The sequence below is a fragment of the Balaenoptera ricei genome, chromosome 14 (assembly GCF_028023285.1).
Source record: "Balaenoptera ricei isolate mBalRic1 chromosome 14, mBalRic1.hap2, whole genome shotgun sequence".
Taxonomy (NCBI): Eukaryota; Metazoa; Chordata; class Mammalia; order Artiodactyla; family Balaenopteridae; genus Balaenoptera; species Balaenoptera ricei.
In genome coordinates, this window is record NC_082652.1 from 52379734 (window position 1) to 52401801 (window position 22068).

The following is a 22068-nucleotide window of genomic DNA, read 5'->3' on the forward strand; positions in this document are numbered from 1 at the left end:
TCCCTCCTACACCCCTAGGAACCACGTGGCCCGGCAGGGGCCCCCAGAGAACAGAGGACCAGGCCCGGACTGTGACATCTTTATATAAGTGAATATAGATTGAAGAAGTAGCTATAAAACCTGAAATTTCCATGTTTCAATTCTTTTTTACCATGACTGTTAACATGATATAGCTAGGTATTGTGCACACTTCATTGTTTACTCTGCAATAAATTACTTCCCTCCTGACCAATAAATAGACAACCATCACCATGAGTTAGAAATGTTAGGCATTTGGCTATACCCTAGAATATAGTTCGTGGCTTTTAAATATTGTGTGGGTGTGAAAGATTTTGAGTGACCATTGGATAAGCTACAGCATTCTATCCTTAAGCCATATCTGGGGATGTTTACTTTATAATTATAGTCTTGCTCTAGGGCTTGCTATTTGGTGGACAAGATATTTTTCTGCTCATTCCTCAAGGATTCATTCTGAATGCCAGTTAAGAGCATGAACTTTGGATCCAGAATGCTTGGGTTTCTATATATTAAACTCTACCACCTTGGCAAGTTACTTAACATCAGTAAGCCTCAATTCCCTCATCTGCAAGATGGGGAAAATGTAATGAATATAGCTCATAGATTATCTTTCAGGACTGAAAAGTTAACAAATGCAAGTAGAACTGTACCTTGCATGCAGTAAGTAATATATAACAGTTAGCTTCCCAGTTGTTATCATCGTTTATTGTTATAATTGATTTTATTGTGATTGTGGAATAGGTTCTGGTGGAAACCAAAAATATCATGTGTTTGGGAATGACCTTATGTTTAGTTATTCATCTTTTGTACTTATGACATTCAGTCAGAATTATTATGTCAATTTAGTGATTATCACACCTGGTTTTCATTTTGTTGGTCCTGAGGTACTGTATTCATCAGAATTGAGTGCTTTGAGAATAAAATTGAGATTGATGAATAAAGGGTTTTTTTTTTTAATCTTCTAGGAATAAAATTTTTGTAACCACCAGTATTCATTTGGTTTAAAGCACAAGGAAAAACTGTGCTTTATAAAATGGATTACTATGTTCAACTGTTATTTGAGTTCCTCAGAATTACTGCCTAAGCTTAGATCTGTGGTCCATCTAGACTAGCATTTGCTCTTGGATAGGTTCTCAAGGAGACAACATGGGTAAATCTAGAAGAACTAACAGAAGCCCCACCCAAATTTTTTAAAAATTTTTTTCTGCTTTTCTTTTCATTCCAGCATGGCTCTTTAGTTTCTTTAAATCATTTAGGAGAGAGGTTCTGTCCCAGGAACTCCAGAAATAGCTGGGGAGATTAGTATTTAGTCATTGTGAACATGAGCCAGGAAAAACAGAAAATGTTTAAAGATAGTTTATTGTTAGTATATTACTTTTTAAGGTTTTTTATTGTTTCTTTGTTATTGTTAAGCTAATATATTCTGGCCTTAGAATATTCAAGCAATTCAAAAATGTACGGTATATTAATTCCAAGTCCTCTGTATTCTCCTTCCTCAGCAATAACTAGTTAACTTTGTATATTACTCTAGTTTTTTTTTCTATGCAGATCTAATACTTTAATTTTTAGGAAAGTAGGTTAATACTATACATATAATTTTTACAACTTTATTTTCTTACTTAATAATATGTATCCTATATTTTCCAGGGGATTACATGTATGTATTAATGGCATCCTTTTTAATGCTCATTCATCATTTTAGTGTGTGGATACATCAATTTATTTATTCAATCCCTTATTGATACATGTTTGGGTTATTTGTAATTTTCTATTACGAAGTGTACTGCAGTGAATATCCTTATACACATAATTTTGAATGCGTTTGCAAGTTCTATTCCCTAAAGTGGAAATGTGTGCTCAAAGAATATAAAAATTTTTAAATGGTAGATATTGACAAATTAGAGGTACTTGTTGAGAGAAAAAATAACTCATAACATTAATAGTAGATACTGACAGTGGGAATGGCAGGCTTTGCTTTGCCCTCACTTGAGGTAGCTCCTTGTGTAAACAGTTAATAGTGATTTCTAGAACTTAAAAAAATTAAGTTTCCCTGACTCCTCATTCATATTTGTTCTTTCCATTCATTCATTGGTCCTTAGAATTAGATAGGAAAGGGGATGCATGGAGGTGGAAGGAAGTATGGATACTGACTTTCTCATTTTACAGAGATACAATCTAAAGTAACGGATCAAGTAGAGATTGTAATTATTATTCAGCGTTAGAAAGGTAATGTACAGAAGAACTAAAGGTAAAAACACAGCTAAGAAAAACTTTAAAGGATGTAGTGTAAATGAGCTAAATTGTATATCTTTCATAGGGAGGAAAATACTGGATTTTCCTTAACAAATCTGTAACTGTAATTACAGAAGAAATAGAGGTCTAAACAGATAATTTAAAGTTTTGGAGGTAACACTGAATAACTGAAGTCAGAAACAGAGAAGAAAGTTTACCTCTGAGGAGTGAGAATGGTAGTAGTGAACGGAGATGTTTTTATTTTTCATTTTATTTCCTCCTTTAACTGTTGGTATTTCTAGTTCTGTGTTTATTGATTACTTTCCAAATAATATAAAAAATAGATTAAAAAAGGAAAGCTGAAGCTATAACTCTATGATGGGATAATTAAGACAATTGTGGGAAACAGCAATATCAACGTCAAATCAGTTAGTGGGACAAAAATAGACTTAGGCGTGTTAGTTATATAGTTTATGAGTCCATTTATAAACTTTCCATATCAAGAAAGTTTATACCATATAGTAGTTTATTAGAAATAAACCTACTTAATTTGAGTTATAGAATTCAACTCATGACAATACATGGATACATTCATTCATTTGACAGACATTCATGAGTGGAGTAAATTCATACTGTTATTTTTCTATGCCTGTCCCTGATGTGCTTTAAGATGTTGTATAGGAAAGCTCACAGTGGGTTTCTGTTGAGTGAACTCTTAAAAACTCCTCTCCTCCTAAAACTTAATGTCTCCTTAAAGAGATTTTCAATCAGTCCTTCTCTTTTCAGCCTCACTTCTACTCTCATTTTTGGTAATACCCAGTGTTTCCCATTCCTGAGCTACTACCAGTCAGCCTGCTTCTGAGTGAGGTTTCTGCTTTGTTCATGCTAAATCAGTTACCGATTCATCCACCTGCTTTCTGACATCCAAAGTTTTGTTGGTATCTTTTCCAATTTTTTTCTCAGTATGTCTATACCTTTTTATATTCCTTTCCTGCCATTCCTCTAATATTCAATCCACCAACTTTAATCTAAGGTCTAGTTTTATTTTTGCAAGTGTCAGATAAAAAACCATTCCAGTACAGAAGAATCACTGATCCATTAGTAAAGCAACAACATGAAGTGACTGCTCTTAAAATGAAAAGTGCATAATGATGAAACTGCTTTGTTGATATGTTCTGACCTAGACCTCTAACAAGAGAATCATTCTTTTGTCAGAGGATTGGATTTGGCAAAAACTTTAGTTAAATACACCTTTCTCCTACTTCTCCTTTTTTGGAATGAAGGAAAGTTCTCCCTTGTCTAGTGGTTTTCAATGCAAGAAAATTTGCATCTTTCTGGTTTCTCTTGAAGAACTCAAAGTAAAATGTGTGATTTCTACAGAGGGCAGAAGAATTCCTTATTGTTTGGGGAGAAGCTGGGTGACGGTGATAATAATAATTACTATTATTTATTGATTGCTTCTGTGTGCAATTTGTTTTACAAACACTGTCTTTTATTAATCCTCAAACTGCCATAAGTAGTTATTATTTACTCCTTTTCACAAAGGATGAAATAACTTTTCTAAGGTTAAGTAACTTGCCCAAGGTTACACAGTGAGTGTTGGGCACATTATCAAATGACTCTAAAATCCATTCTTTTCTCACTTTTCCACCTTGTTAGACTCATACTATTTTAATAACAGCAACAATGATAGCCGATAGTTATATAGCACATACTCTCTACTAGATACTACTTTATACTCTTTATATATATTGACATATTTAGTTCTCATCCCTTAACCTCATGAGGTAAGCACCATCATTATCCTCTTCTATGGAGGTCAGGGAGAGTAAGTAACTTGCTGAAGGTCAGTTAGTTATGGCTATAGTGATGTGGACCAGGATTCTAAGACAGTTGTTTGGTTGTTATTGGAGTAGATGAGAATGTTTATATTTGTTCTCATTGATTGCTGAGTCTGTTAAAAGGGCTCTAAACTTTAAAAATGAAAGTAAATAAATATTTCGGTTCTTTTTTCTTTAAAGCTATGAGAAGGTAACATGAAGCAATAAACGTCTTGCCACAGCTTAAGGTTTCTAGTTAGTATACCAACCCTTACCAAGAAAAAGTAATTAAATAGTGGGGGAGCGGGAGAAAGGGGAGGTGTTTCTGTATTAGAGTTCTGGCATTAACATTTGCATATTGAGAAAAGCTCAAGAATTTTCTTTGAAGTACCCTCTTTATTTTGCTGTAGTCTTTAAAGTTGTTTCTAATTCCAAGAGAGACTATAATATGTATTTCATCCATCCTTAACTATACCAAGAGGCTGAAGATAGCATGCATTATCTCGGCAAGGTTTTAGGAGAAGATTCCTATGTCTAGAGTTAGACATTTCGAGCACTGCCTGTGTCTAACCTGGACATACAAATTGGCTTTGCTTTCCTGTTATGTCTGTGACACTGTAAGACATTCAAATAGGAGGAAGCCACTCTAGGGTTCCTGGATGATGCTTTCATTTTCCAATATTAAATGCCTTGCTTCTTATTAAGCTTGTCCCCTTCTCCCCTCACTCCCTCTCCCAAAAAGTTGCTTTAAAAGGAAGAATAATAGAAGTATTTTGGTCTCTTTTTCCATAACCAGATTGACCCATTGACAGTCTGACTTTATTAGTTCAGACACTTAGCTATGAAAAATTCCTTTTTCATCCTGATTATTGTTTTACTTTAACACTTTTGATTTAAGAATGAATGTATTTAATTTCTGTTTATTTTTTGTTATTTACTTATTAAGGTTTTGTGATTTGTGCAGCTAGTTCCTATGACTTTCATAGAAGCTTATACTTCTATGACTCATAAAAGACATTTTAGAAAGTTTATACTCCTGCCTCGTTGAGGTAAGCCCCCTATAGCCTACCTTTCCTGCTGATTAGAACTAAAAACTCTGGACAAAATACAAAAGCAACTACATAAATAATCAAAAACAGACAGTTGGTGCTGGGAAATTAAAACCTGGAGGGGCAACTAGTTTGGGGTGAGTTTCCTAGTGTTTTATTTTGTTTTGTTTCTTTTTTCCCATGGCTTTGCCCCCAGTTATGGAGCTGGGGAACAGTGGCTCTGGCAATTAAAACTCTGATAGAAACCTCATTTTTCTATCCAGAGAAATCAAGAAAATGGGTCCTGCATTTAATAGTATGGGGGGGGGGAATCTTTATGTTTTTTCTACCTTTCCCAGCTTTGCTCCTAAGACAGACCCACTTGCAAGGCTGCAGCTATAGTAGAAGTGCTACAAAAGAAACCCTGTCTTTCCTGCCAGATTAACCCAGAAAGGGGCGTCTGTGATGAAGACTAAGGAGGACATCTTAGGAAAAAAGAGAGCTGGGGAGGGTGTCCCCTCATTTTGTGTATAACCAGCACAAGTACTAGTTTGTGCATGTGTCAGACAAACCCACAGCAGCATACCACAGTCTTTGAGAACTGGCCTTCAGTTAGAACCACTCCTCAGAGGAGGTGAGGAAGAACTTGTGGTCTGAACCTAACTGACCTGATTGCCTGTTAAAACAGACAAACAAATTCTCTAGCAGATTATAAAAGATCAAAGGACTGACAGTCAATACAGCATAACATTAAAATGTCCAGGGTATGATTCAAAATTATGCTACCTACAAAAAAAACAGGAAATTATAAACAATTCTCAAAGGAAAAGACAGATGCCAACCCCAGGGTCACCCAGATTTTGAAATTATCAGGGAAAGACTTTGAAGAAGCTTTTATAGCAATTCTCTGTGGCATAAATGTAAACACTTTAAATTAATTTCTCAGTAGAGAAATAGAAACTATTAAAAACAACCAAATGGAAATTTTGGAACCAAAAAAATACAGTATCTGAGATAAAAAATTCACTGGGTGGGCTCATCAACATAGTGGAGTGACAGAAAAAAGAAGTCAGTAAACTTAAAGATAGATCAATAGATATTTTTCAACTTTTAAAACAGAGAGAAAAAAGAAAGATTGGGGAAAAAAATGAACAGAGCCTTAACACCTAACTTTTGTCCAGAAGGAAGAAAAAGATTACGTACAAAAAGCCGGAAAGAATAACCAATTCTTAAGGGAGAAGGCAGCCTCTGCCAAAAAGGAGTAAGTCTTTTATATAAGACACAAATCAAGGTAAACTTTCTTTTTAAAATCTTGGGAGCCTTTGCAAGGATATGCTCAAGAATGTCAGTTTGCACAAAATTGTCTTGCAAATAAAGTACTGAAACATTTTCTGTCACAGAGAATGCTAGTTGCCTACCTATTATCTATTCTTCCCTTATTCCTTCTTAAATGAATGCCAGTCTTATTGAGAGTAACAGTGTCGCAGGATAAAACCCGCATTACCCAGCCTCTTTTGCAGATGGGGTGGCACTGGGATCCAGTTCTGGCCAGTGAGATGTAAGTAGAGTTTGTGCTATGGGGTTTCTAAGAAACTCCCTTAAGAGGGCCCGGGGGTGGGGGTGGGGTGGGAGTGCAGCAGGCTCCACTGTCTGCTACACTCGATTTTATGCCTCTTTTCATCCTTTGTCCAGTATCTTTTTCCCCTATGGCAGCGGTTCTCAACCAGGGATGATTTTGACCCCCAGGGGAAATTTGGCAATGTCTGGAGACATCTTTGGTTTTTACAACTGACAGTTGCTAGCAGCATCTAGCAGGTAGAGGCCATGGGTATTGCTAAACATCCTACAGCGTACAGGACAGTCTCCCACAACAAAGAATCATCTTGTCCAAATGTCAAGAGGCCAGATTGAGAAGCTTTGCTCTATGGAATGCTGACCTGATGTTGGAGATTGAATAACCATTTTGTGAGTAGAAGGTGGCAAGTCCATGTCTGAACAAAAATATAGAAGGAACTGAAGTCCTGATGACATTGCGACACTGCTGTAACAGCTGCAGACTGTGTTCTTCCAGAGGCCTCATTACAAGAAAAAGAAAACACCTAATTTATTTAAGCTAATGGATTTCTCTTTCCTTACTCATTTACTAACTGATAGAGTATTTATTTAGAAATTGTTAGTCATAAAGATTAGGGCAGCTAAAATATAAATAGTAATGAAGAGGTCTTAGGTATTGAAAAGAATAAGGAAAAGCTTATCATGTTTATCTGGGCAAAGAGGCATTTGAAGAAAGTACACTTGGTGAATAGAGTACAAAATTTGGGAAAACATCAGAAATACTGGGCTACTGTCATAATTTTGCCTGTTGTTGAAAGACTAACGCTATCTTGAAAGGAGTTGTACCATTTTGTGGGTTTTTTTAATGAGGAACTTTTCTGTTGTTACTATAACATATTTCGTTCTAGTGCCAGAATTTGGTCACCTCAACTTCCACTAGATCTGTAGTTAGCTTGGATCACATCGGGACTTAACTACTTGAGTCTCCATTGCCTGGGGTTGCAGATCCACTAAAGGGAAAGTGATGGAGGTTAAGCGTTGTATATACTATGGAAGGATAAGAGGTAATGTTGGTTGAGCTTTTGGGGATCGCTTTCTGATTATGGGGGCAACATCAAAGCTAAAACACCATGTCTAGCCTTGGAACTCAGTTAAAATGATGCTGTCATTTGAAATCATGCCACACTAAGATCTAAGGAACTAAAGCTGTTTGTTCTGACCAAAAAGAGGATAGAGGTATAGCAATAATTGATGGAAACAAAAAATGGAAAATACAACATAAAAAATTCCCTAACCATGAAATTGCCTCATGTTCTCCAGAAAATGGTATTTCTTTGCTTTAAAAATGCTGGTTTGAAGCTGTCGCAGAGCGATGCCATATTTACCTAAATTATAGGGACCCTTTAAGTAGCCATTTGTGGAATACAAGAAACTTAGTGTACTTGTAAATTTATACCTGTGACAGCCTGATTCTCACTGCAGAATTCTAGGGGTGAAAAACGCCCCCAAACCTTCTAATCCATTCCCTTACTATTGTGGGAAATTGTATATCAGTAAAAGATACAGATTTTACCCTAAAGGGTTTCAATCTAATGAAGCTAACAGTAAACATATGCTGGGTCTGTCCACTAACATCTCAAAATTAGTATGACTAAAAATGAACTCTTGATTTCCCTTCCAAAACTGTAACTCTCTCATCTGCCTAGCTCAGTAGATGGCATTCCTATTCTTTCTGTTTCTCAGGAAAAAAAATCTTTGAAGTCATGATTGACATTTTTCTTTCTCTCTCACCCCCAGAGCCAGTCCATCACCAAATCCAACCCATTCTAAACATATCCCAACTACTACCATTGCTTACCACCTTCACTGCTCCCACCCTAGTTCAGGTCTACTTTTTACCAGGATTACCTCCTAGATTTTTACCCAAGTGAAATGAAGACCTATATTCACATGAAAACCTATATGTGAGTATTTACAGTGGCTTTATTCATATTCCTTAAAAACTGGAAACAATCCACATGGCCCTACTCAGCAAAAAAAGGAACAGACTGTTAGCATACACACTACATACCTGAATCTCCAATGCATTATGCTAAGTGAAAGAAGCGAGACTCAAAGTGTGAGTCCATTTATATGACATTCCTGAAGAGGAAAACTACAGAGACAGAAGCAAATCAAGAATTTTTAGGGCTGATTACAAAGCATGAGGAGTTTTTTTGGTATGATGGAACTTTCTTGATTATTATGGTGATTACCCGACTGTACTCATTTCTTAAAACTTGAAAAACTGTAGACTTAACGATGAATCTTATTGTACATAAATTGTATCTTAATTCAGAAAAAAAAAAGAATTCATCGTTAGTAATAGCAAAAGACTTGTCAGTCAGAGTTCAGTGTGGGAAACAGAAACCATTCAAGATATTTTAAACAAGAAGGAATTTTATATTAGGAAAAAAGCTTTGGAAGGGCCTAAGAAGCGATTTTATGTTGGACTTCGGTTGGTGACTTCAGAACAATATAGAACTAATATACTCAGGGCATAATGCTCTGAGACCATCACTGGAGCTATGCTGGAATCCGGAACAAAGCATCTACTGCTGCTGCACTGGTCTCTGGACATCCAGGAAACCACAGAATAGATTCCCACCAGTGAGACCAAAGGGTTAGGAAGCCAGGTCAACAAGCCATTGGTGCTTCTGCTGCTGCCACACTGCTGCTTCTTACCCAAAAAACTGAAAAATGTCCCCTATTTTGTTAATGCTGGAGAGAATTCTCATGTTTTCACCATTGTCCTTGCCAGCAGAGACAAACAAAGAAGACCCCCAAAATCATGTGAAATAAGCAGAACCTAATTGACATCCAGAGCGCTGGCTAATAGAAGAGAGTCTGTAGTTTCCCACATTTTATAATTAAATGGAGGGTGGAGTAAGCCATGCGTCAGTGGTCAGCACAATATCTAAGCTTCCATCAATAAGGGACTGTTTAATGAATTATGATATGTTATACAGTAGATGAAGGATTTACCCAGGTGGTGGGTATTCTGTAAGCTGGAGTATATAACTGCACTGTTGAGTCTTGGTTAATAAATTCTGGTGCTTTAAATATAGAACTCTTACATCTAACTGTACTGAAGTCAATATATTGCAGTTTCTATAATCCTACTTTTAAATTTGTGTAGCAAACATTGCTATTTCTTTAAGATAGTTAAATAACTTCTCTTTTTCAAAATTAATTTGAAAGATTACAGGACAAGTTAGGCTTCCTAATATCGAGAATGCCATACATAAATTTAGAAAACAAGAATTTTTCAGAATGGTAAACAATATAGAAGAGATCTTTAACAACTTTCTACGTGAGGCAGATCAGCTACAGATAAAGGACTAAGTTTATATAGAATATGTAGTAGAACACAGCCTTATCTCTTGGCTGTGAAATGCAAATGTTGCCTTCCAAGTGACATGTTCTCAGAGAAATGCCCTGATGGCATCCTCTCACATATCACCTGCGACATAGCTGGTGTACATGCACACTCCTGTGTGTACGTACACCACCAGAATGGGTCTGAGTAGACTCACTGCAAACTTAAAGCTCCAGGGAGAAGTATTTTAGTTCGTGAACACAAGCCTGTTAAGTTCGGCCCTCTCTCACCCCCACAAAATAAAGTTCAAGTTAAAAAGTATCTTTAAATAAAAAATAAGCTATTTTATCTTAAAGTGTACCAGCAATGCGATTAGAGTGAATTGCCTCAGAAACTAAATGGCCAGACTTCCTCTAACAGATTTTAATTATTTTTATAGTTTTTCCCAAATGAAGACTCACAATAGCCATTTTAAGTAAACTAGAGCAACTCTTTCATCTTCATTGCAAGCTTCAGACCCTAAACAAAGCATGAAGCTGGGCAGTGCACTGTTTAATTTTCAGATTGGATTTTTCATTATGTTTTATGATAACTTTTTATTTTTATCAAGTTGCATCTCAGCCTTCTGCTTAGACTCAAGAAGATTCATGGCAAATGATCTGGGTGTTTATTTGGACAAGCATGCAATAAATCAGTCTACTGTTTCAATAAAATGTTATTAATAGAACACATTATTCTGTTCAGTATTATGTTATCTTTAAAATTAAGCAGAACATTAGTGGTAGTGAAACTAGTTTCAATCAATACACTCCTGTAATGAAACCTATTGTATAAGAAACTTCTTTTTAAGGAGGAAAAATGTCCTTAACACAACTACCAACTACCAACTTCTGACTCTAGAGACGGCATTTCACAGTTTCTAAAAATTATTTGGTAGGATTTCTTTGTGTTTGTTTTGGTGTTAAGATAGTTTCCTGAAAGTTACCTTGCAGCAGTTAGTGCATAAATGTTCCTTAAATGATTTTTTTCTTTAATTGAAGAATTTAGTTGGCACTTGACCTGGCAGAGACCCACCCAGGTGTGTGCTTCAGTGAAATTGAGGTCAGAGCTGCTGTTGACACTCAGGAGTATAAGAATTGCCAATTTCTCTTCTGATCATATAGAGGATATAGATTTCAATTTTTCAAAACTCATATAATAATGAGAATTTACTAGGAGTGAGCCCCGATTTAGATCCTCTATCACCCACTCTACTCCCTATTAAAATTTTAGAATGATGGCTTTAAAATTAAAGGTGGCTAAAGTCTCAGGGTGGCACTGCAGTCTTAGGAGAACTTCACTGCACAGGGACTGGCGGGTTGATTCTGCTGCTGTCTTCTGTTTAGATAGCAAAGTGCCTTGAGAAAAGGCTGCTATTTAATAATGCAGTGGGAAATTAAAGACCTTTGAATGTTAAATTGCGTATATTTTCCAGTGGAATATCTCTTAAAACATACTTTATGCTTTTGCTTGGTACACAGTATTGTCATCACACGGCAGTTTAAGGAATCTGGAGACTTGTTGGAATTCCAAGTTTACTCCTTTACTTCTGTCGTTTTATATTTTTAATCTGAATGTAAGAAATAGAGATTATCTTACTGTGGTTTTATTCTCATTAAATTGTTAAGAAGTTGTTGTTTTGGGAGATGAGAGTTATGTTAAGATGAAAAAATAATTATGAAAATCTAAGCCATCATACATATTCTACTGGCTTAGGATAAAGTTTCCATAGTCCATCAGGCAAATAATTTGATCATGTTGCTGTACGACTTTAATAGTAAACAAGTGAGTTCTAATACATTCTTTGAATACCACTGCTAACATTTAAATGCAGATGGTTATCATATTTTTTCATACCAGTAGGAGACTACTTAAAATCTGCGTTGGAGTGAAGCATAAGGTAGCAAGCAGTACACTTGATTCTGGTTTTTATCTTTCTTAGTTCCACCTCAGAACTTTTAAATGCTACATTTCTGAAGGAAGGTTCATTTTTGTGTTATGACTGTGAACACCTGTGAACCACTGGGCTTAATTTGTTTACAGCTGACAGTGATTATGTGTGGAGACTGTGGCAGCAGTTGGCAAGGAGCAACTGACCATTTGGTTATCTCTGCATTGTCTTATTTTTCTTGTTTTCCCCAACATTTTAACATCATCTATGTTTTGTGAGGTTATTTGTAGGTTTTTTTTTTTCCTAGTAGTTTTATCTGGTTTGGTATTAAGGTAATTCTGGCTTCACTAAATGAATTGGAAATTGTTTCTTCCTTTTTCTGTTTTCTATCTTTGTGATATTATAATTTCTTTAATTGACATGGAGGTATTAAGATGTTCTCTTTTGTCTTCAGTCAGTTTTGGTAATTTCTGTCTTTTAAGGGATTTGTACATTTCATAAGGTGTCATATAAGTAGCATGAAGTTGTTCATAATATTCCTTTTTCAACTTGATAATGTCTGTGGCATTGCATCTGTGTGCCCCTTTTTCATTTTTTATTTTGATGATTTGTATCTTTTTTTTTTTTAAACATCTTTATTGAAGTATAATTGCCTTACAATGGTGTGTTAGCTTCTGCTTTATAACAAAGTGAATCAGTTATACATATACAATATGTTCCCATTTCTCTTCCCTCTTGCATCTCCCTCCCTCCCACCCTCCCCATCCCACCCCTCTAGGGGGTCACAAAGCACCGAGCTGATCTCCCTGTGCTATGCGGCTGCTTCCCACTAGTTATCTATTTTACATTTGGTAGTGTATATATGTCCATGACACTCTCTTACCCTGTCACATCTCACCCCACCCCCTCCCCATATCCTCAAGTCCATTCTCTAGTAGGTCTGTGTCTTTATTCCCGTCTTGCCACTAGGTTCTTCATGGCCTTTTTTTTTTTTTTTTTTCCCTTAGATTCCGTATATATGTGTTAGCATACTGTATTTGTTTTTCTCTTTCTGACTTACTTCACTCTGTATGACAGACTCTAACTCCATCCACCTCATTACAAATACCTCCATTTCATTTCTTTTTATGGCTGAGTAATATTCCATTGTATATATGTGCCACATCTTCTTTATCCATTCATCTGTCGATGGACATTTAGGTTGCTTCCATGTCCTGGCTATTGTAAATAGAGCTGCAATGAACATTTTGGTACATGACTCTTTTTGACCTATGGTTTTCTCAGGGTATATGCCCAGTATTGGGATTGCTGGGTCGTATGGTAGTTCTATTTGTAGTTTTTTAAGGAACCTCCATACTGTTCTCCATAGTGGCTGTATCAATTTACATTCCCACCAACAGTGCAAGAGTGTTCCCTTTCCTCCACACCCTCTCCAGCATTTATTGTTTCTAGATTTTTTGATGATGGCCATTCTGACCGGTGTGAGATGATATCTCATTGTAGTTTTGATTTGCATTTCTCTAATGATTAATGATGTTGAGCATTCTTTCATGTGTCTGTAGGCCATCTGTATATCTTCTTTGGAGAAATGTCTATTTAGGTCTTCTGCCCATTTTTGGATTGGGTTGTTCGTTTTTTTGTTATTGAGCTGCATGAGCTGCTTGTAAATCTTGGAGATTAATCCTTTGTCAGTTGCTTCATTTGCAAATATTTTCTCCCATTCTGATGGTTGTCTTTTGGTCTTGTTTATGGTTTCCTTTGCTGTGCAAAAGCTTTTAAGTTTCATTAGGTCCCATTTGTTTATTTGTGTTCTTATTTCCATTTCTCTGGGAGCTGGGTCAAAAAGAATCTTGCTGTGATGTATGTCATAGAGTGTTCTGCCTATGTTTTCCTCTAAGAGTTTGATAGTGTCTGGCCTTACACTTAGGTCTTTAATCCATTTTGAGTTTATTTTTGTGCATGGTGTCAGGGAGTGTTCTAATTTCATACTTTTACATGTACCTGTCCAATTTTCCCAGCACCACTTATTGAAGAGGCTGTCTTTTCTCCACTGTATATGCTTGCCTCCTTTATCAAAGATAAGGTGACCATATGTGTGTGGGTTTATCTCTGGGCTTTGTATCCTGTTCCATTGATCTATATTTCTGTTTTTGTGCCAGTACCAAACTGTCTTGATTACTGAAGCTTTGTAATATAGTCTGAAGTCAGGGAGCCTGATTCCCCCAGCTCCATTTTTCGTTCTCAAGTTTGCTTTGGCTATTCGGGGTCTTTTGTGTTTCCATACAAATTGTGAAATTTTTTGTTCTAGTTCTGTGAAAAATGCCAGTGGTAGTTTGATAGGGATTGCATTGAATCTGTAGATTGCTTTGGGTAGTAGAGTCATTTTCACAATGTTGATTCTTCCAATCCAGGAACATGGTATATCTCTCCATCTATTTGTATCATCTTTAATTTCTTTCATCAGTGTCTTATAATTTTCTGCACACAGGTCTTTTGTCTCCTTAGGTACGTTTATTCCTAGATATTTTATTCTTTTTGTTGCAATGGTAAACGGGAGTGTTTTCTTAATTTCACTTTCAGATTTTTCATCATTAGTGTATAGATATGCAAGAGATTTCTGGGCATTAATTTTGTATCCTGCTACTTTACCAAATTCATTGATTAGCTCTAGGAGTTTTCTGGTAGCATCTTTAGGATTCTCTATGTATACTATCATGTCATCTGCAAATAGTGACAGCTTTACTTCTTCTTTTCCGATTTGGATTCCTTTTATTTCTTTGTCTTCTCTGATTGCTGTGGCTAACACTTCCAAAACTATGTTGAATAATAGTGGTGAGAGTGGGCAACCTTGTCTTGTTCCTGATCTTAGTGGAAATGGTTTCAGTTTTTCACCATTGAGGACAATGTTGGCTGTGGGTTTGTCATATATGGCCTTTATTATGTTGAGGAAAGTTCCCTCTATGCCTACTTTCTGCAGGGCTTTTATCATAAATGGGTGTTGAATTTTGTCGAAAGCTTTCTCTGCAGCTATTGAGATGATCATATGGTTTTTCTCCTTCAATTTGTTAATATGGTGTATCACATTGATTGATTTGCGTATATTGAAGAATCCTTGCATTCCTGGGATAAACCCCACTTGATCATGGTGTATGATCCTTTTAATGTGCTATTGGATTCTGTTTGCTAGTATTTTGTTGAGGATTTTTGCATCTATGTTCATCAGTGATATTGGCCTGTAGTTTTCTTTCTTTGTGACATCTTTGTCTGGTTTTGGTATCAGGGCGATGGTGGCCTCATAGAATGAGTTTGGGAGTGTTCCTCCCTCTGCAATATTTTGGAAGAGTTTGAGAAGGATAGGTGTTAGCTCTTCTCTAAATGTTTGATAGAATTCACCTGTGAAGCCATCTGGTCCTGGGCTTTTGTTTGTTGGAAGGTTTTTAATCACAGTTTCAATTTCAGTGCTTGTGATTGGTCTGTTCATATTTTCTATTTCTTCCTGGTTCAGTCTCGGCAGTTTGTGCATTTCTAAGAATCTGTCCATTTCTTCCAGGTTATCCATTTTATTGGCATAGAGTTGCTTGTAGTAATCTCTCATGATCTTTTGTATTTCTGCAGTGTCAGTGGTTACTTCTCCTTTTTCATTTCTAATTCTATTGATCTGAGTCTTCTCCCTTTTTCTCTTGATGAGTCTGACTAATGGTTTATCAATTTTGTTTATCTTCTCAAAGAACCAGCTTTTAGTTTCATTGATTTTTGCTATTGTTTCCTTCATTTCTTTTTCATTTATTTCTGACCTGATCTTTATAATTTCTTTCCTTCTGCTGGCTTTGGGGTTTTTTTGTTCTTCTTTCTCTAATTGCTTTAGGTGCAAGGTTAGGTTGTTTATTCGAGATATTTCCTGTTTCTTGAGGTAGGCTTGTATTGCTATAAACTTCCCTCTTAGCACTGCTTTTGCTGCGTCCCATAGGTTTTGGGTCGTCGTATCTCCATTGTCATTTGTTTCTAGGTATTTTTTGATTTCCCCTTTGATTTCTTCAGTAATCACTTCGTTATTAAGTAATATATTGTGTAGCCTCCATGTGTTTGTATTTTTTACAGATCTTTTCCTGTAATTGATATCTAGTCTCATAGCGTTGTGGTCGGAAAAGATACTTGATACGATTTCAATTTTCTTAAATTTACCAAGGCTTGATTTGTGACCCAAGATATGATCTATCCTGGAGAACGTTCCATGAGCACTTGAGAAAAATGTGTATTCTGTTGTTTTTGGGTGGAATGTCCTATAAATATCAATTAAGTCCATCTTGTTTAATGTATCATTCAAAGCTTGTGTTTCCTTATTTATTTTCATTTTGGATGATCTGTCCATTGATGAAAGTGGGGTGTTAAAGTCCCCTACTATGATTGTGTTGCTGTCGATTTCCGCTTTTATGGTGTATCTTTTTTTTCTTGATCAATCTTACTGATTTTTTAACAAAACAGCTTTTATTAGATTTTCTCTATTGTTTGTTTTCTATATCATTTATTTCTGGCCTTATGTTAATTTTTCCTTCTATTTATTTCAGTTTTTTTTTTTTATTTCAGTTTTAATTTGCATTTCTTTTTTCTAACTTCCAAGATTGACATTTAGATCATTTGTTTGGGACTTTATTCTTTTCATTTAAAGTTACAAATTTACACATTTAAACATTTAAAGTTCTAAACATTTAATGTTATAAATTTCCCTCTGAGAACTCCTTTACCTGCATCCCACACTTTCTTATGTTGTGCTTTTTTTTTTTTCAAAATATTTTCTAATTCCCTTTGTGGTTTCCTCTTTGAATAGTTTATAATCATGTATAAATTTTTCTTAATTTCAAATTTTTGCAGATTTCTCAGATAGCTTTCTGACATTTATTTCTAATTTAATTCCTCTGTGTCAGAAAATGGAGTCTCCACAATTTCAATATGTTGAAGTTATTGAGACTTGTTTTATATCCTGTGATACGACCTATCTTGCTGAATATTTCATCCACATGTAAAACTAACCTAATCTACAATTATTGGATGGAGTAGTCAGTATACAGCAATAGGGTCAATGTTTTTATAGTATTTGTTCAGGTCTTCTATATACTTACTGATTTGGGATCTGTTTTTTCCGCCATTAACTGAGAGCTTTGAAAGCTCCAAATATGATTATGGATTTATTTTTCTTTTTATTTCTATCTTTCCTTCACATATTTTGAATTTCAGTTATCAGATGCCTTTGCATTTAGGATTATAATGTCTTCTTGGTGCATTAAGTTCTTTCATTTTGTAACATGCTTCTTTATCCCTGATAATATTACTTGTTCTGAAATACCTTGTATGATATTAATATAGCCACTCCAGCTTTCTTATAATTAGAATTTGTAGAGTATATTCTTTTCCATCCTTCTAGTTTTCCCTATCTTTGTCTTTATAATTAAAGTAGGGTTCTCATAGTTGGATTTGGCATGTAGTTGGCTTTGGTTTATAATCCTATCTGACATCCCTGGCTTTTTATTGGAGTGTTAGTATCTTTTACACTTGACTAATTATCCAATATAGTTGGGTTTAAATCTACCATCTTGTAATTTATTTTCTATTTTTCACCAATTTTTCAGTTTTTCTTTAGTTTTTCCTGCCTTTTTTTTTTATTAATTTTTATTGGAGTATGGTTGCTTTATAATGTTGTATTAGTTTCTTCTGTACACCAAAGTGAATCAGCTGTATATATACATATGTCCCCCCTTCTTTCCCATTTGGGTCACCACAGAGCGCTGAGTAGAGTTCCCTGTGCTATACAGTAGGTTCTCATTAGTTATCTATTTCATAATAGTAATGTATATATGTCAACAGTTTTAGCATTATCTCTACTTGCGGCTCATTTTTTTGTTTTTGTTTTCTTTTCTTTTCTTTTTTGCCTCTTTGATCAGGTCTTTATTCAGAATTAGCTGTCTGAAATGATCTGACCTTTATGGAATGCACAAATTTAAGTTTATGCAGCAGGCTTCTTTTCTTCTGTGGTGGGTTTCTTTTCTGTGGGCTTCTTTTCAGCTGGTGTTTTTTTGGTCACTGCAGCCTTTTTCCCCACAAAAGGCTTCTTCTTAACACCAGCAGCCTTCTTTCCTTTCTTCTCCACCACAGGCTTCTTGCCTGGAACCACTTCCTCATCTGATTTGGCTGCTAATGCTGCTGCTGCCTTATCCATCCAGAGTTTGTGACTCTTCTCCTAGAGAAGAATTATGTCCATCCAGTGCATGGTCTTTGCATATGGGTTTAGCTTCAGCGTGATTCTCAGATTTTTCAGTGGATTCTTCTTCTGGACTCACAGATGAATCTGTGTGGTGTTCTGAGGGCTCTTTGGATCTCTGGGCTTTTCAAGTTTCTGCAAAGGTCTGTTTTGAGCATCTTGCACATGGGAAGGTTGTAGTTGCTCTTGAAGGAAGCAGCTTCATGCCAAATGCCATACAGATCATCTTACTTGTGGAAAGTACTTTCAGTACAAATGCGGAAATGTCCCATGTGCTCATCAGGAGTAAGTTGCAAGATGTTCAGTTTGCTTACACTAAGCAGAGTAATTCCAGGGATGTTTCTGAAGGCCTCAATGATACCATTGTCCTCATTATAGATGATGCAGGGTTCCCTACCCTGGATATGACACAGTTTCTCATTTTGCCTTTGCCAGCTCTCATTTGCTGTGAGCCATAGACCTTTTTGAAATCATTCCAGGCCTTAAATTTCTTAAGAAGCAAAACAGCCTCCTTGTTCTTCTTGTAGCATTCAGCTTTATCTTCAGCCACCAAAGGAAGTTCAGGAACTTCCTCAATACAATGACTTTTAGACATAACCAGTGCTGATAAGACCGAGGCATCCAGGGCAGAGCAGATGGCATATCACTTCTGTGTTGTGTTCACTCTGCGGTGCCAATGTTGCCAGGTTCTGGTTGGCCCAAACATGTGGCCCCCATGATACATATTTCCAAAGGCACCCTGGCCAGAACAGTCAGTCCAACTGCCTCGAACCCTGGAAACTTGAGCCAGAGCCTAGCCAGCACCCAAAGACTCAGCACTGGTTTGATGACCTGCTAATTCATTGACAGCATAGGACTGTCTGCTGTGTTTGTGCAAGTTGGTGTGAACAGAGTTCACAATATCTGGTTGAGCAGGAGCCTTGAACACAGCAGGTAAAGTGACATTTATGCCAGATGACTCCTCCTTTTAAGAGAACACTGATATCAGTGATTGAGCACACGCCATGGCAGCGAGAGGAGAAAACTACGCTCCTCTCAACCTGGCGGCTCCCATGGGAAAAGCTTGGGCTCATTATGTTTGTTTTAGGTAAATTTTAAATAAGAAAAAATATCGCTTATATTTCCATTTTCTGGAAGTCTTTATTCGTTTGTTTCCAAGTTTCCATTTAGTATTATTTTATTTATACCTGAAGATATATGTTTGTTTGTTTGTTTATGGCCATACAGATTATCTGGTAATAAATTCTTTTATCTTTTGTTTGTGTGAAAATATCTATTTCACTTTCAATTTTAAAGGAAATTTTTATACAGTTCTGGCTTAGCAGTGTGTTTTTGTTTTCTATTCACCACTTTCAAAATATTCTATAATTTCTTCTGGTTGGTATGTTTTTTTCTAATGAGATTTTTAAATAAGATTTATTCTTATTCTGTTCCTTTGTATGTCATGTGTTTTTTAATCTTCCTGCTCAAGAAATTTCTATCACTAGTTTTTAGCAAGTTGATAACGGTGTCCCTTGGTGTTCTTTGTGTTTCTCTGCTTGAGTTTCATTGAGCTTCTTGGGTCTGTGGGTTTATAGATTTTATTAAATTTAATATTTTAAATCATTATTTCTTCAAATATTTTTTCTATCTTCACCTCTGCTGTCACTGCAATTACATGTATCACTTGTATCATTCCACAAGTTACTAAGGCTTTGTTCCCCAATCTTAATTTTTTTCTCTATGTGTTTCATTTTGGATAGTGTCTATTTCTGTGTCTTCAAGTTCCTTAAACAACATCTAATCTCCTGAAACTTTTACTTCATGGGGTGAACATTTTAGATTTGTCATTTTTCATCTATTGACTATCATTTTGTTATTTTTTATATCTTATTATTATGTTCATGTTTTTCTTTAAATCTTTAATTATGTTGGGCTTATTTATAATAGATTTTTTTAAATCCTCATATGCTAATTTCATCATTTGTCACTTCTGGTTTTTTTCCTCTTGATTGACAAGTCAAATTTCATCATATGTCTTGTAATTTTTCTTGGCTGTTCGTTAGTGTGTATGTTACATTAATGAGTATCTAGATTTTGTTGTCTTCCTTTATAGAGTGTCCTAGTGGGCATTTAAGTTATTGGTAGATCTTGACTTCTTAGAGGCTTATGTTTAGGCTTTATTAGGACTAGTCTGTAGGCTAGATTTTTCTCTAACAACCATTTAGTTAGCTCTTTCTGGGTTCTCAATAGGACTGAGTATCCTGGGATCAGCTATGACGCTCTCATTCTGACTGGTCAAAACTTGTACACCTCCCTGTTCTGTGTGACTTCTGGGAATTGTTTTACTTCCAACTCCCTGGTTGTTTTCTTCCCAGGCTATCGCAGTTTAACTCTACACATGTGCAGTCTTGGCATTTAGCAAAAACTCAAACGGGCCTATGTGCCGATTACTCAACTATTTTTCTGAATAGCTCTCTCTTCTCTGGGACTCTGTTCTGTAACTTCTGGCCACCTCAGCCTCCCTGAACTCCGATCTCTGTCTCTGTAATTCACCAAGACTTTTGTGTTCTGCTTAGGACTACCCTCCCTCTAGCATAGTCTGGAATGTTTGTCCAAACAGAAATGCAGGGCCATTGTATGGCTTAGCTCATTTGTTTGCCTTCTTCCAGGGATCATATACCTTTACTACCTGTTGTCCAATGTCTGAAAACAGTTGTTTTATATATTTTTTCTAGTTTGTAGTGGGCAGGTAAGTGTATCCCCCTCTGTAATACCCCAAAATGGAAATTTTCATTGAAACTATCTTTTAAATGTAGTTTTTAAATTTTAGCATACAAATTTAATGGTATTCTTAAGAAAACAAAGAGGCTTTATGGGAGGGAGAAAGTGTATTGTGAGCATAACAAATGCACAGTAACAAAAACTTATAGGAGATATAGTATTGAATTTTTTTGCTCTTTTAAAGAAGGTAAAAATATAACCTTATGGACCAAAAAAATACTTAAATGAGAAAATTTAAGGGAAGAGAAGATACATTGTTTTCAGATTTATTGTAACTTGTAATTAAAGCCCAAATTGATGTGTAATAGGAATCTTGTAAAGAATACTTATTTTGAGGGTCCAAAGTAATAAAAGAGAAATAGAGATTTAAATAAGAACTACAGAAATATAAATATCTGGCTATCACGCTGGAAACCAAACTTCATGGTTTTGGCTCTAGATTCAGTTACTTTGGGCATGTCTTTGAGCTTTATTAACATCTCCTTATATGAATCAGATTTAACTCTTAATAAAAATGAACTTTGGGGACTTCCCTGGTGGCGCAGTGGTTAAGAATCCGCCTGCCAATGCAGGACACTCGAACCCGTGTCCTGGTCTGGGAAGATCCCACATACCACAGAGCAACTAAGCCCGTGCACCACAACTACTGAGCCTGCGCTCTAGAACCCGCGAGCCACAGCTACTGAGCCCGTGCGCCACAGCTACTAAAACCCGTGCGCCTAGAGCCCATGCTCTGCAATAAGAGAAGCCAACGCAATGAGAAGCCCACACACCGCAACCAAGAGTAGACCCCGCTTGCCACAACTAGAGAAAGCCCGCGCGCAGCAGCAAAGATTCAACACAGCCAAAAATAAAATAAAATAAATAAATAAATAAATAATTCTCTTTAAAAAAATAAAATAAAATAAACTGTGACTTCACCCACTAAAAGGTGCTCTATCAGATATATCCCATGTGCCTTCTGTATGATGCAGTACTTTGTGAAAATCTGTTAATACCCTGAAAGGACAGAGAAATGAAATGTAGTTACGGATAGGTTAATAATCCTCTGCATCCCAAAGGTTTATGTGTGTTCTTGTCATAAGTAGATTTGGTCTTAAAATAAAAGCAAA

At 36.0% G+C, this 22068-nt stretch overlaps 1 protein-coding gene and 1 pseudogene across 6 annotated transcripts in view; one reads left to right on the plus strand and one right to left on the minus strand.

Moving 5' to 3' along the window:
• Positions 1-22068, plus strand: part of KIAA1328 (KIAA1328 ortholog) — a 381228-nt gene that overhangs the window by 173365 nt on the left and 185795 nt on the right. The window lies entirely within an intron of this gene.
• LOC132347634 (large ribosomal subunit protein uL4-like) lies at positions 17939-19235 on the minus strand (annotated as a pseudogene).